Consider the following 17,426-nt stretch of genomic DNA (forward strand, 5'->3'; position numbering starts at 1 on the left):
CGTTTCTCGTGGTACAGGAGCTGTGATATCCGCTGATCCACAGGTTTTGTACAACGCGAAATTAAAGCCGTCTTGAGAGTGGCGTAGGCTTGTTGTGGTGGGGGTTGCATAATTATATCCGATACCACTGACGACGCACGTTGGTCCAGGTTGCATATCACTAGCGTGAACTGTTCAAAATCGTTGACTATTTGTTGCTGCACGAAAATGTTCTCCATAATAGCGAACCAAATTTCCGGATGCTCGGGGACGAAAGGTGGGGGTCGAGTTTGTAACCACGACGCGGGTGACCCACGATCACTGGCGAACGGAAAGTGCGAAACTCGTGGGAGCGGTACCGACGCGGGTGATGAAAATGGGAGCACTTTGGGTCTGATATCGGCGTGTCCTGCACGCTGGTTGTGCGAGGCAATGTCCTGTGGCGGCGGCGCGGAACCCGCCGGCACACGCGACGCGGTTGGAAACGTAACGTCGTGGGCGAAGTCGGTTTGAGATGTAGGCGTCCGTGGCACTGTGAACTGAGGGTTTTGCTGCATCATGTCGAGCTCCTTTTTGATGTTTTGGATGACGCCGTCGATGTCGCGGAAGAGGTTCTGTGCAGACGACATGTCGATACGAGACGTCGCGGAAAATATCTCAAGAAACTTGCCTACTGTCACACTGCTTAGTTACGGGGTCACCACTTATGTAGGGGTAATTTCACCACATAAAGGAAAACACTTGTGTGGAATTTATACTGTGAACGACCACCTTTATTGTACCGCACAAAACACACTTGATACATACGTTAACGCGGGAAAATGAACACTCGTCGTGTCCTCCAAAGAACTCCGCTCGTAAAGAGAATCTCTCAGTGTCTTGTCGACTATCGACTTGTCACTCTCACAAGTGAAACATGGATGATAAATAGCAATACAAGAGAAGGATGGCGGAAAGCTGTGATTGTGTGCATCTTTTTATTGTGCCTATCATGACAGCATTTCCACTATATGGTGAGTAGCAACTTCCCTTCTCTCGTATTGTTACATTCCATCCTGGATTTTCCATTGTTTGATGGATGATAAATAGTTTAAACAAGAAGAGAATAAATTTTGAATTTGGGGCAATGGAAGAATGCTGAAGATGAATATAATTAATGAGTAGGTACTGAGCAGAACTGAGGAGACAAGACATTTTGTAGCACACCTTGACTAAAAGAAGGGATTGGTTGATAGGACACATTCTGGGCCTCAAGGGATTACCAATTTAGTACTGGAGGGAAGTGTGGGGAATAAAAATCACAGTGGGAGACCAAGAGGTGAATACAGAAGCAGATTCAGAAGGATGTAGGTTGCAGTGGTTATTTGGAGATGAAAAGGCTTGCACAGGATAGAGTGACATGAAGAGCTGCATCAAACCTGTCTTCAGACTGAAAATCACAAGAGCAACAGCATCCAGGCATAGCAGGGGTTCCCAGACTTTTTGTCACTGTGTACTACTTGACATTTGTAGACATCTGGGCATACTGCTATGGCTTGTTCACTTTTTAAAGAACCCTGTGGTGGGGAGGGAGGGGGTGGGGTGCAGAAAGGTGACCCCCCCCCCCCCACACACACACAAGTAATAAGGTTTCATGGAAGCACTTTAGTAATTAGGTCAATAGGTTTGTGAACTAACTCTGAGTACTAAGTACTTTGATGATGTTTTCATAAAGGAGGTTACACAATTTGGTCTGAAAGCATTTACTGGCATACAAGGCATTGGTGGGGAATTGGCTTCTTTCATCATACTTGTGGTTAGGTGTTGGTTCATGTTTCGTGACTGTATCCTTGAAGGTAGAGGGAATTTCCTGGCCTGAAAATTGCTTCATAGTTAACTTAAAACACAATCATGTATAACTCACGCAATTAAGTTAAACTTCATAAGCCTATCATAACATGCACACTCCAGTTGCAGATGCAAGCATTCTTCATATCACAATACCATTTAACATAACACCCAATAAAGTGATTATAACAGCAACAAATCATTCATTGTGTAATGAGTACTTCAGCATCACACATTGGTACACTGCATTAGTTGGCAGCATTTGCAGTGCAGCACGAAATCTTTTTGATAACCACCAACAAGACCAAATTAGAATACTGCCAACAACAAAACAAGATAAATCTTTCCCAGCAAAGGCAGCAGCAACTAATGAAGAGAGTGGTGAGAATGGTACAATTCGACCTTCCTGTGACCTGTGTCGGTCCGAAATAAACAGTCTGTGGTAAACCCATCTTCCTTAACATTATACAGATACTTCTTTTATAGATTAGTTTTCTCACTATCATTTTATTTTACTTCAAAAATAAAGTACCATAAAAGAATAATTTTACTTAGATCAATATGCATTTTGTTTACTTGTACGTGTACCACCTGAAATGTTCTTGCATACCACCAGTGGTATGCATACCACCATCTGGCAATGCATGATTTATATAATTGTTACCCAATATTTACTTTCTCTCACAGTGGCTGGATCTATTCCTGTTTTTGTTAATTGTTAGCCAAGCTCACAGTTATATCAGTGAATAGCTTTTGCCCTTCCTTCAGCTAATTCTTGTTTCATTTAGTGTTTTTTGTCATGACTGTATCATAATTTTATTAAAACATTAATGAAGGACATGAAAGTGCATACACAAATGTACACTCCCATACATGAGTTTATTATCCATTGTTAATACAGGGTGACACTTGTTGAACTGTATGAAATAAAATCACCATAACTTCTTGGGTTAGGCCATTCAAACTGCATGGTTGACTGTGAGACATGATGGGAATTAGTATGCACATGCATGGTTTGGTTTAGTGCCAAAGCCCACTTTCATTTGGATGGGTTCATCAATAAGCAAAACTGGCACATTTGGGGAACTGAGAATCTGCTTTTTGCAATTGAGAAGTTTCTTCACTGTCAATGGGTGACTGTGTGGTGTCCAGTCATGGAATAATTGGTGTAATGTTCCCTGATGGCATGGTGACTGATTTTATCCCCATTACCCAAAGTGAACTTGATTTCCACAAGGTGTGGTTCATGCATGATGGAGCTTGACCCCATCGAAGCAGGAGAGTGTTTGATGTCCTGGAGAAGCACTCTGGGGACCAGATTCTGGCTCTGGGGCACCCAAAGGCCACTGCAATGGGCCTCAATTGGCTGCCATATTCTCCGGATCTAAACTTCTTTTGTTGGGCTATATTAAAGACAAGGTATACAGCAGTAACCCCAAAACCATTACTGAGCTGAAAACACCATTCAGGAGGTCATCGACAGCATCAGTGTTCCGACACTTCAGCAGGTCATGCAGAATTTCACTATTCATCTGCGCACATCATCGCCAATGATGGCAGGCATATTGAACAAGTCATAACCTAAATCCAAATATCTGTAGTGATGTTTACATGTTGAACAAAGTGTGTGCACACCATAGTTTCAACTAGTTTATATTTTTTTCATATAGTTCAATGATTGTCATTCTGTATTTCGGTTAGCAACCATTGTCTGTGTTGTCATTGCCAGACACTCTTTTCAAGTCTCCATTTTGTGTCCATGGGCCAATGTCCCAAAAAGATTCCTTGTGAGAAGTGTTTATTTTCACCCAGCATTTAGTTCATATTTTGCTAGTGCACTGATAACCATGCCACTGAGCACCCTGAAATCAATATTATCATCTTTACTATCCATCCTGTTCAATTAATTTTAGAAATCTGTTGGCGTCTGTGTTAGAATTACGATCTCATTGACAAATCTCAAATTTTTTATTTCCTTTTTATGAACTTTAATCTCTTTTTCAGATATCTCCTTGTTTTCGTTTACTAATAATAAAGTGTATGTATTGGGTTGGAGCATAAGTTCATAGCATTTTTCCACAAGTTTAATAAACACAACAGATACACATAACAGAGATTTTAGTTATCAATAATATATTCTCATTAACACAAAAAGTAGCATATACAAGCTACTTCAAATCCATTATTAGGTATGGTTTTGTTTTTTTGGGGTAACTTGACATTCATAGTGGAGATACAAAAAATCAGAAAAAAATCATTCAAAATATGTGCACTGCAAATCACAAACAACCATGTTGACCATTATTTGTGAAACTTAAAATATTTATTCTACCATCCTTATACATATATGAGAATGCTCAGGGGGAACTGACCAGCCATAGCGTACGGATCTCCGTACCGGCACGTTCACAGGAGCTCAGTCCGTCAGTTCACCTGATGATGGCGACATGTATGATCGCCGAAATATTGTGCCCTTTGGACACTGTAGACCGGCAGTACACCCGTGGATACTTTGATTATCAAATGTGCTGGGAGAAACTCAAGAATTACTTCTATATCCTTACATTTGTTCTCTATTCATTCCTGCTTAGCCATTTTGTACATCCTGTCAATCTCATTTTTGAAAAGTTTGTATTTGCTTTCACCTGCTCCATTTTTATATTTTCTCCATCCATCAGTTAAATTCAATATCTCTTGTGATATCCAAGGATTTTGACTTGACCTTGTCTTTTTACCTATCTCATCCTCTCCTGCCTTCAGTATTTCATCTCTTATAGCTACCCATTCATCTTCCGCTGTATTTCTTTCTAGTATTCTTGTCAATCATTGCCCAATGCTCCCTCTGAAACTCTCAACAACCTCTGGTTCTTTCAACCTATCCATGTCCCATCTCCTTAATTTCCTACCTTTTTTTCCCAATTCCTTCAGTCTTAATCTACAGTTCATAAGCAATAAATTGTGGTCAGAGTCCACATCTGCCCATAGAGATGTCTTACAATTTAAACTCCGGCTCCAAAATCTCTGCCTTATTATTATATAATTAATCTGAAACCTTTCAGCATCTTCAGGTCTCTCCCATGTATACAACCCTCTTTCATGACCCTTAACCCATATGTCAGCAATGATTAATTGATACTCTCTGTAAAATTCTATCCAGCAGCTTCATCTTTCATTCGTTTCCCATAGTCCATACTTATCTACTATTTTTCCTTCTCTCTTTTTTCTTATGATCGAATTTCAGTCTCCCATCACAATTAAATTTTCACCTCCCTAAACTATCTGTATAATTTCTGTTGCCTCATGATACATTTCTTCAATCTCTTCATCTACGAATCTAGTTGGCACATAAACTTGTACTGCCATGGTGGATGTGGGCTGTGTCTATCTTGGGTATGATAATGTGTTTACCATGCTGTTCATAGTACCTTACCCACATTCTTATTCATTATGAAACCTACACCTGCATTACTCTTATTCGATTTAGTTTGTATAACCCTGTGTTCATCTGATCAGAAGTCCTGTTCCTCCTGCCACTAAACTTCACTAATTTCCACTATATCTAACTTCAACCTATCCTTTTTCTTACTTCAATTTTATAACCTACCTCCTCGATCAAGGGATCTAAGATCCCATGCTCCAGTCCATAGAATGCCACTTTTGTTTCTTGTGATGATGGCGTCCTCCTGAGTATTCCCCACCTGGAGATCCAAATGGGGAACTACACTCCTGGAAATTGAAATAAGAACACCGTGAATTCATTGTCCCAGGAAGGGGAAACTTTATTGACACATTCCTGGGGTCAGATACATCACATGATCACACTGACAGAACCACAGGCACATAGACACAGGCAACAGAGCATGCACAATGTCGGCACTAGAACAGTGTATATCCACCTTTCGCAGCAATGCAGGCTGCTATTCTCCCATGGAGACGATCGTAGAGATGCTGGATGTAGTCCTGTGGAACGGCTTGCCATGCCATTTCCACCTGGCGCCTCAGTTGGACCAGCGTTCGTGCTGGACGTGCAGACCGCGTGAGACGACGCTTCATCCAGTCCCAAACATGCTCAATGGGGGACAGATCCGGAGATCTTGCTGTGCAGGGTAGTTGACTTACACCTTCTAGAGCACGTTGGGTGGCACGGGATGCATGCGGACGTGCATTGTCCTGTTGGAACAGCAAGTTCCCTTGCCGGTCTAGGAATGGTAGAACAATGGGTTCGATGACGGTTTGGATGTACCGTGCACTATTCAGTGTCCCCTCGACGATCACCAGTGGTGTACGGCCAGTGTAGGAGATCGCTCCCCACACCATGATGCCGGGTGTTGGCCCTGTGTGCCTCGGTCGTATGCAGTCCTGATTGTGGCGCTCACCTGCACGGCGCCAAACACGCATACGACCATCATTGGCACCAAGGCAGAAGCGACTCTCATCGCTGAAGACGACACGTCTCCATTCGTCCCTCCATTCACGCCTGTCGCGACACCACTGGAGGTGGGCTGCACGATGTTGGGGCGTGAGCGGAAGACGGCCTAACGGTGTGCGGGACCGTAGCCCAGCTTCATGGAGACGGTTGCGAATGGTCCTCGCCGATACCCCAGGAGCAACAGTGTCCCTAATTTGCTGGGAAGTGGCGGTGCGGTCCCCTACGGCACTGCGTAAGATCCTACGGTCTTGGCGTGCATCCGTGCGTCGCTGCGGTCCGGTCCCAGGTCGACGGGCACGTGCACCTTCCGCCGACCACTGGCGACAACATCGATGTACTGTGGAGACCTCACGCCCCACGTGTTGAGCAATTCGGCAGTACGTCCACCCGGCCTCCCGCATGCCCACTATACGCCCTCGCTCAAAGTCCGTCAACTGCACATACGGTTCATGTCCACGCTGTCGCGGCATGCTACCAGTGTTAAAGACTGCGATGGAGCTCCGTATGCCACGGCAAACTGGCTGACACTGACGGCGGCGGTGCACAAATGCTGCGCAGCTAGTGCCATTCGACGGCCAACACCACGGTTCCTGGTGTGTCCGCTGTGCCGTGCGTGTGATCATTGCTTGTACAGCCCTCTCACAGTGTCCGGAGCAAGTATGGTGGGTCTGACACACCGGTGTCAATGTGTTCTTTTTTCCATTTCCAGGAGTGTATTTTACCTCCAGAAGATTTTACCCCAGAGGATGCCAACATCTTTTAACCATACAGTAGAGCTGCATGCCTCTAAGGAAAATGACAGCTGTAGTTTCTTCTTGTTATCAGCCATTTGGAATACCAGAATAGAGCCATTATGGTTGATGTTCCATTTTCCAAGACCAGAGCAGTCAGTAATCCAGACTGTTGCACCTGCAACTACTGAAAAGGCTTCTGCCACTCTTCGGGAGCCACACATTTGTCTGGCCTATCTATTGTGGTTGGACTACAGTACAGTTATCTGTATTGACTAAAAAATAAAAAAATAAATAAAATAGTTACTCTTAGATGCACAGCCTACCCAGAAATTGGGACTGAAGAACTGACAACACACAAAACCTTGAAACCTTTTATGCACTCAAATAATGGTGGACAAATTGTTATCAACAAAAATTGCTGCCCTTTTGTCAGAGTGAAATTACAAGTAAGATGTGGCACAATGACTGGTAGGTGACAAGCACTTCACTCTGGTGGGTACTCATACCAAAGAAGGTGCTTGCATCCCAGAGGACAGTACCCTATCCTCAGCAGTGTTCAAGTCACTTCTTTTAATCTGTATGACAGAAACAATATTTGCTATGGGAAAACTATAGGTTTTAGCAGCTTTAATTTGTTATTTTTTACCTCCAACTAAAAATTCTCCAATCGATACAACAATGATGTAATAGCATTCAACGGGAAAGCATGGGATTAGTACATTGCTTTCTTCTCATGCATCCCTTGTTGCCAAGTCAGTTTGTTTAGTTCCTGAGAGTCCCACCCAAGAGTATTGTACTTGATGTTTTAGCATGTGAAACATGTATGTTTGGACCACTTTGTTTGCTGAATGGTCTGTAGGACACTTGGGGAAGCAGAATAGATAAGATTGTCATTCTGTTGATTGCATCTCATATGCTCCAATTCCTTTAGGACTGCAATGATCTCTGTGTCTAAGACTGCAAATTAATCAGGGATTCTAATCCTAAAGTCACTGGCAGAGAAAAATACTTAAAAGCCAGAATTATAGCTCCCTTTTACACTCGTCAGTGTAAATAACTGTCAAATTTCTTAAAAAGTCGTAAAATGCCTGTATGAAAATAAATTTTGTTGCACAAGGTTTTTTACACTCCGTCAAACTTAAAAACAGCTTGGCCCCACTATGAACCAAGGAGAATACTTGTGCCAACCCATTGTTAAAACACTCAGGACCATCACACCAAGCTCTGCTAGGGGCTCTTTTGCTCTAATCTCAAACTGTCTAGCTGCTCTTCAGTGATTTACATACAAGAGTGTCAGGTGCCTTGAAAATAGGTTATAAGATGAGCATCAACAAAAAGAAAACAAGGATGCTGGAATTAAATAAAATGACACTGAGGAAACTGGATTAGGTTAGTGAGACACAAAGTAGTAGTTGAGTTCTGCTGTTTTGGAGAGCAAAGTTATTGATGATTGCAGAGAATATGAGGATATAAGATGCAGACTTGCAAAAGAAAAAAAATCTAAAAAAGAAAAACATGTTAACATCAAAAACACTTGATGTATCAAGAGGAATAGTAAATACTGCAGGAGGTGGTGGTATAGAATAATATTAATAAACTATCCCGTATAACATGTGTTCAGTTTTTACTGGTCAGAGAGATAAAACTTGTTATAGAGATAAATTTTCATTTCATATGTTAGTAATCCAGCTGGTCTACATTTATTTATTGATTGTCATTTGTGCCTCAAAGTCACGGTTATTGAGTTGTGCTTGAATTTACATAACTGAATTTTTCAACTTGGCTTGCTACTTGTTGGGCAATTCTGCTGTATTGTTTAAGCTTGTTGCATGTATTTGCAAAGGATGAATACTCCAACATGGAATTTGTATATGGATTTTGTTATGGAAATGCACTACAGCTTGTAGAAAATAGAGGGACATTTCCTAAATTTACTCACATTTTCACTAAACTGCAAAAGACTGGTGTGGTCCCCAACAGTCTGATTTTATCCTAATGCACAAATTAACAGTACGGATGAAGTAAAAGCCTTTATTCAGGTGACAGAACATACTCCTTCAACCAAACAAGCACACACAGCATTCATACACATTTTGGTGTTCCAGATACAAGAATATGGTGAATATTACACATCCTCAGACTCTATCCTTATCATTTATATCAGATTCAACACCTTAAGGAAGGAGATGGAAGGTAGATGACTGGAGTTTTATCACTGGCTAATTGCAGATCACCATGTAATCTCATTAAAACTATTTGCTGGTGAAGCCATTTTTACTCATGGCAGTATCAATGACACTCATAACTCACATCAGTGATCAATTGAAAAACTGCATGCGAATGTGGAGGCCCACTTTCAAGAATCCCTCTCTGTAAATGTGTCATGCCATGCGATAACAATCAGTTGATTGGGCTGCCTGTGTTACCGCATCATCTTACAGAGGGCTGTTATCTAGGCTTCCTTGAAAATATGCTCCTAACATCACTAGAATAGGTTCCTTTGGCTACAAGGTTGGGAATATTCTTTCAGTATGATCGGGCCCCTGCACATTCTAATCATAAAATGACACTCCATCTAAACCTAACATTCCTCAGAAGATGAATTGGCAGAAATTGTCACATTTCTTGGCTGCTATGGTCCTTACCCCTTTAGTTTTTGCGTGAGAGATGAATTGTTTGTTCAGACTATGACTAGTTCTGCCCACATAAGAGAATGCCAGGATGACAAAAGAGCTACAGGTGGTATTGTCAAGAGAATCTGAAAATGTACTGAAGTCAGAGATGGAATTTATGAAAATCAACTTTGAACTCAAACACTTGCCTTTGCTTCACATGTTTGTGAGTGTTTGGGTTACATACTAACTGTATCTCTGTAACCACATATGATATATTGAATGTTTTATTTAAATTAGGCTATACTACCACTGCCTAAAATATTTACTATCCTCTCGAAATACACCATATAGGCGGAAACCAAGGCTTGAATGCAGCACGTTCAAGTGGATACAGGCTGCAGTAGTTGGGCAGACATCAAGGGGTTTGCACAGTAGAGCTGCATCAAACCAGTCTTTGGGCAGAAAACCACAACACCTCACGTGCCTAACCTGCATAATTTTTGGAATTTGAGAATATCAAGTTCAAGGTATGCACAAGCACCACAGTTCTTTTCCCCAATCCTCAAATTTGTCTGTTCACAATGAAATAATGAAAACAACACAATAAATAGTTTTTATTCACATTTGAAAAGCTGCTCAAGTTTATCAGAACTAGATATTTTCGTCTTCATGAAGTAATCATTATCGTTACTTATAAAAAAATATCCAATATCAGTTTCAAGATTGCTTTCCGTTATTTCAATATCATAGCTCTGAGCCAGCTGCCCATCTTCAGATATACTACAAAAAATTTATTTTATAATTACAATTGGTTCGAATTAGAAATGGGTTACAATTTAAGCTTGTAAAGCTTCAGGATTCTTAAGAAATTAGTTGTGATGCAAATTTGTGAAATATATAATTTGTTACAGTTATCTGTCGAATGTAGAACTGAAGGTCATAACTAGCCATACACCAGCTGCTGTGGCTTTATAAATAAAATTTTAAGAAATCTGATGGGTGCAGAACCTACAACACTGAAAAGTACCCTCTATTTGTGGAGAGTGGATCATGTAATTCATAAGAACTGCTCCTAAGTGTAGCATGAAACACTGATTTCACACAGCCTGTCTCCCACCTGCCAATGCAAACTGTTGGGTGTGATGAAGCACCAGATTTCACATTCATTAACTCATCACAATCTCCCATGTTTTCAACAGTGAATTGGCTGACTGTGATCACACTGCCCTTCAGACATTTGCATCCACACAAACTTGTATCTCAAACAAGAGTACCACCATTCAGAACAGAATAGCTAGTGCTATGGTTCTCCACTGCTGAGCATGTGTTCAGTTCGCTAATCTTCTGGGTTGTTAGGCCATGTCATATTTCCTCTAAAACAGTCAACATTAAGACCCCTCTGCTGGGATCTTATTCAGGATTTTCCGGTGTCCACTACTGTTAGGACATTGTCAGAGGCCAGTCTCATGTTCTCTTATAAAGGGGGGTGTCAGAGACCAGTCTCAAGTTCTCTTATAAAGGGGAGTTTTCCCGCATTTGTGCTGGGGAAGTGGGAGTATTGGATAAAATTCTTGTGGCTACCATTTGTGGGACATCATAACAAGCCTATAATGATGGCCCACCAATGGTAGCCACAAGAATTTTATCCAATACGCCCACTCCTCCAGCACAAATGAGGAAAAACTCCCCTTTATAAGAGAAAGTGAGATCGGTCTCTGACAGTGTCCTAGCAATAGTGGACCCTGGAAAATCCTGAAGAAGATCCCAGCAGAGTGGTCGAAATGTTGATTATTTTACATGAAATATGACATGGCCCAACAACTCACAAGATTTTAACTTCACTAAATATCATTGACGACGACACCAGATACATCACCCTCATCAGTAATCTTGCACAACATACTGAATTAATCAGTGAAGTCATCTTATCATCAACTGCTAAAAATAAATACATCATAGCTATGATATTGCTGTTGCAAAGACTATCAAAAAACTGGAGGAAAAATTACAAAAAGCCCTATTTGGTCATCATCTCAAAAATAAGATTCCTTTGCAACTTTGGCACCACCTACGGTCAACAGTTGATGTGAATCTCATGACTAATGCCACTTTGTGGATGCTTTGGATCGTCAAACTACTACAGCAATTACAACTAACATTGATACTGCATGAAACAGAAATGTTAGAGAAACACTGGGCTCTTTCAAATAGGTTGTTTATGCTATTACAGAACAAGCAACATATCAGCCAGGAAGCCACAGCACCCACACAACATTCTACAAATCGTTAACCCACACCACGTGCTGGACAACACTGAGTGTAGCCAAATTCCACCAGCGGTGACATCTCCACCACTGACTGGACTGTGGCAGAATGCACAAGGCACCAACCCAGCAACTGACAACACAACAAAGGTTACAGCGGCCAATTCAAGGTTACTAGCCTGGTGGGACCACAGCCAGTTTGGTGACACCGCATGTGAATGCCACACCACATGTGATTTTCCAAACTGCAACTGCAAGGCGGTGTTAGCATACTGGCTCGCACAACTACATTAAGTCACCACCAATTGCTATATGTGTCGCAAACACACACCTCTTCACATGCTCATTAAGGAGGCAGGCTGTACACCCTCAATCTCAACTCTGGGGATTAGTTCCTCATCAACACCAGTTCTGATATCAGTTCTGTACCGCAAAAAGACACATCGACAGCTGACAGCATGCAGTCACTCCAGCTGCATGCAGCTAACAACTCTTACAATCAGAGTGACAGATCCACGATATGCAATTCATATCTCTCAAGTCAATACCAACTCACATGGACATTCTACATCACTGACGTCTTCAAACATGTGTTGATCATCGATTTTCTTCACCTTTTCTGATTCTTGCCTGACATCACAACTGCTTTGCTCATACAACATGATACCGGAGAACGCATTGCAGGGCTTTTCTCACTGACCACATTTCCACCCATTAATCCAGCATGCTGCTCCAGGTGGTGACTCAACAATGCTTCTAGACATGCTGACATACTCTGCAACTGTGTCATCACCGCATAGGAACATCTCATAATACGTCAGCATTATGACAACAGCCATGCTGCTAATGATGCACTCCCCACAGAAAATGCTTTGTATCAACGACACTTCAACTGTTCTCGCATTAGCACATGAACAGCTGTGGTGTACTTCACTCACACACAGCACTTACCATCATGTGGACACACCAAAGCCATCCAATCAGACCTCACTGGTGCCATCACACAGCACAAAAGTTAGTACCACACATTTGCTTTTCCTTGTGCACTGCCTCTACTGCATTTTCCAAACCCCACATAATCAAGGCTAGAGCATGCACAATCCATGATGGCACTGTGCGCTAAATCTCAACAACCAACAGTCTACCTGTATGGCATAAAGCATGCTGACTAGCAATGGCTAACTTGCGTACTGCTAAAGAAGTGATTGACAATATGTTGCAAGCTGGTATCGTTCTTCTGTCTGATAGCCTATGGGTGTCGGCTATCAAATAGGTTTAAAAAAAAAAAAAAAATTAATTAAAAATAAAAGAGGGCACTCTTCACCTCTGCTGTGATTATAGAGCTCTCAACACCCTTACAATGCCTGACAGTTACCTAATACGAAATATACAAGACTTTACTCACGCACTGGCAGGCACATCCACCTTTAGTGTACTCGATTGTAAAAAAGCCCATTTACAAATCCATATGCACACCGACGACAAAAGTGGCAATTATCACGCCCTTTGGTCTGTACAAATACCTTTTCATGCCTTATGGGTTGAAAAACACTGCACAGATTTGGCAGCAGAATATTGGCGAGGTCCTCTTCCATGTCAATCATTGCTATCCATTGTTGTCGTTGTTGTGGTCTTCAGTCCTGAGACTGGTTTGATGCAGCTCTCCATGCTACTCTATCCTGTGCAAGCTTTTTCATCTCCCAGTACCTACTGCAACCTACATCCTTCTGAATCTGCTTAGTGTATTCATCTCTTGGTCTCCCTCTACGAGGGGGAGGGGGTGCTCTGTGGGGATATCCACACCTACAGTCACCACCAGTGAGTAAGGACTGCAGTATCTGTGACTTGACCAAAGACAGCAATGTGTTCCAAGCTGTGTGTCTATGGGCATGCTTCTTGTCAATACATAGTGTTTCTGTATCAGCATTCCATCTCTTTACTGGTATATTCCTACCACATTGGAGTGAATTCCTCCAAAATCTCATAATTATTCACACTGCCTGATTGAGTTGCACACGCTACAGCTGTGGCTCTTCAAACATGAACATTAGCTTCCCACATGGTACCAAAATGTTTTTGAAGAATGTTGTTTTTTGTTTTCACTTTAGCAGCTACACTACTGGCCATTAATTGCTACACCAAGAAGAAATGCAGACAATAAATGGGTATTCATTGGACAAATATATTATACTAGAACTGACATGTGATTACATTTTCACGCAATTTGGGTGCATAGACCCTTAGAAATCAGTACCCAGAACAACCACCTCTGACTGTAATAACAGCCTTGATATGCCTGGGCATTGAGTCAAAAAGAGCTTGGATGGCGTGTACAGGTACAGCTGCCCATGCAGCTTCAACACAATACCACAGTTCATCAAGAGTAGTGACTGGCGTATTGTGACGAGCCAGTTGCTCGGCCACCATTGACCAGACGTTTTCAATTGGTGAGAGATCTGGAGAATGTGCTGGCCAGGGCACCAGTTGAACATTTTCTTTATCCAGAAAGACCCGTACAGGAGCTGCAAAATGCGGCCGTGCATTATCCTGCTGAAATGTAGGGTTTCGCAGGGATCGAATGAAGGGTAGAGCCACGGGTCGTAACACATCTGAAATGTAACGTCCACTGTTCAAAGTGCCGTCAATGTGAACAAGAGGTGACCGAGACGTGTAACCGATGGCATTCCATACTATCACACCGGGTGATACGCCAGTATGGCGATGAGGAATACAAGCTTCCAATGTGCGTTCTCCGCGATGGTGCCAAACACGGTTGCGACCATCATGATGCTGTAAACAGACTCTGGATTCGTCCGAAAAACATGACGTTTTGCCATTCGTGCACCCAGGTTCGTCGGTGAGTACACCATCGCAGGCGCTCCTGTCTGTGATGCAGCGTCAAGAGTAGCCACAGCCATGGTCTCCAAGCCCATAGTCCATGCTGCTGCAAACATCGTCAAACTGTTCATGCAGATGGTTGTTATCTTGCAAACGTCCCGATCTGTTGACTCAGGGATCGAGACGTGGCTGCACGATCTGTTACAGCCTTGCGGATAAGATGCCTGTCATCTCGACTGCTAGTGATACGAGGCTGTTGGGATCCAGCACGGCGTTCCGTATTACCCTCCTGAACCCACCGATTCCATATTCTGCTAACAGTCATTGGATCTCGACCAACGGAAGCAGCAATGTCACGATACGATAAACCGCAATCGTGATAGGCTACAATCCGACCTTTATCAGTCATAAACGTGATGGTACGCATTTCTCCTCCTTACACGAGGCATCACAACGTTTCACCAGGCAACACCGGTCAACTGTTGTTTGTGTATGAGAAATTGGTTGGAAACTTTCTTCATGTCAGCACATTGTAGGTGTCACCACCGGCGCCAACCTTGTGTGAATGCTCTGAAAAGCTAATCATTTGCATATGACAGCATCTTCTTCCTGTCGGTTAAATTTTGCGTCTGTAGCACATCATCTTCATGGTGTAGCAATTTTAATGGCCAGTAGTGTATGTTAGAAAGATGCTGCTTGCAAGTTAGAGTTCAATCTAGTGTTACTCCTAGGTGTTTTGGTGTACTGCAGTATGGTAAGACTTGGCCTCTGAATCTGACTTCTGGTTTATATTTTGCCTGTCTGTTATGTAGGTGAAATGCAGCTTTTAATTGGAGGTACCAGTTCATGAAGTATACATCCCTCAATGGAAAAGGTGGCTTCAGCATCAGAAAATATGGAACTCTGGGCCACCAAATAAATGTCACCAGCAAAAATGAATTTTCTTGAAGATATTTCGAAAGTCATGTGTTTACGAACTGAAAAGGAGGGGAGCCAGAACAGGTCCTTGAGGTAAACCACCATTTTTTTTAAATACTCTACTTCTGTCATCATCAGAACATATCTCAGTCTCTATTGTTTAGTATGTTGTGAAGTTGGTGCATAAGTTTACAACATGGGATACCACTAATGAATTTCAACAGAAATTCTTCTTGCCAAACTGTGCCATAAGCAGCTGAAAGATAAAAAAAGGTAGCTACTCTTACTGATTTTTTCTCCAACCCATTGTAGATATAAGTAGTGAGAGAGAGTACCTGATCGTTATCAACTTCTCCCTGGTCTGAATCCTGCTTGGTCTATAGGGATGTGTTTGTCAATTACTTAAAAATTCTATTGTACTTCAGAGGCTCAAGGAGTTCATATGTCAAATTTAAAATTGCTATTGGACAACAGTTTTCCATCCTCATGGGATTTTTATTTGGTTTCAATATGGTTAATACTTTAGTTTCTTTCATCAGAGGCAGAAGATTTCCTGTTTGTAGGATATTTGAGAAGAAGTTCGAAGACCATTTTACTACAGCTGGTCCATGGTGAGCTAGAAATTTAGGGTGTATCCCATCAAACCCAGCTGCTTTTCCAAGTTTCATACTTTTGATTGCATCTTTGGTTTCCTCTTCTTGACATGGAGTGGAGAATCCAAAAATCTGTTGTGCAGCTCTTCTTTTGGTATTCAACTGTAATTTGACATCCCTTTGGTTTGCTGGTCTTTTGTGTTCTTGGAAACTGATACCAGGTGTTTAACAACTCCATTCAACTGATGGTTGTTTTTGATATTTTAGTTGCAAGATTTGTTTAATCTAGTTTCCTAATGACAGTCCTGGCTTTCCTGCTAAAGTGGGTGTAATTTAGTTTTCATATTTTACAGATATTTTTTGTTCCAAACATAAGAATTTTATTTCATATTTTGTAAATATTTATTTATTTATGTCTGGGGATCATTCTGTACATATGTATTTGACATGTCATGTTTACATTAAGTATGAAAAATTACAAGTTTCAAAATTACATAACTACATGCATAAATCAGTAAAGTGACTTGATTTCTTCAAAAGTAGCCTCTAAAAACCAAGCATCTAATATATTTTACATTAATTTTTTGCTTCAGTGTATTATCTAACACTGTATGAACAAGTTTTAATCAAGAGACATTTTAGTTTATTTTTGAAAACAGAAGCATTTAATTACTCCAGTAGATATGCTGTCCACCCCCCCCCCCCCCCCCCCCCCAGTATTTTTTGTTTTTAATCAGTGTATTACTTGAATAATTTAGGTTCATTTGTTGGGAGAAGCAACAAACTTTTTGTCTTGTGAGGAGGACTTTGTATGGATTGTGTGTCAGGAAGGTTTTGATTTATCAATTTGTCCACTACCACAACTTAAGGCTGACTTAAATTTAAATATTACTTACTTCTTAAGGGTCCTTATAGTTATGTTTCCACTGTTTTTAATGTCTACACCATACACCTCTTCCTTTGTGTGAGACCATGTGGTATTCCTATTCCTATATACTAAGGGACATGCAAGATCTATGTAATAGGATAATGTTTTGGAGAATGATTCCCATCCATTGTTTACATTTTCTGTTTGGTAAATATTGCTCCAGTATTTAGACTGTATTATTCTTTATAGCCTCTGTAGGTTTGCTTGCTTTATTTGTCACAACTCTTTAAAGATTTTTTACGACATTGTTACCGTATCTGATGTCTTTATTAATACCCCATGGTGGTCAGCAATGGCTGTG

Source organism: Schistocerca piceifrons, chromosome 2 (genome assembly GCF_021461385.2).
Source record: "Schistocerca piceifrons isolate TAMUIC-IGC-003096 chromosome 2, iqSchPice1.1, whole genome shotgun sequence".
NCBI classification, from domain to species: domain Eukaryota; kingdom Metazoa; phylum Arthropoda; class Insecta; order Orthoptera; family Acrididae; genus Schistocerca; species Schistocerca piceifrons.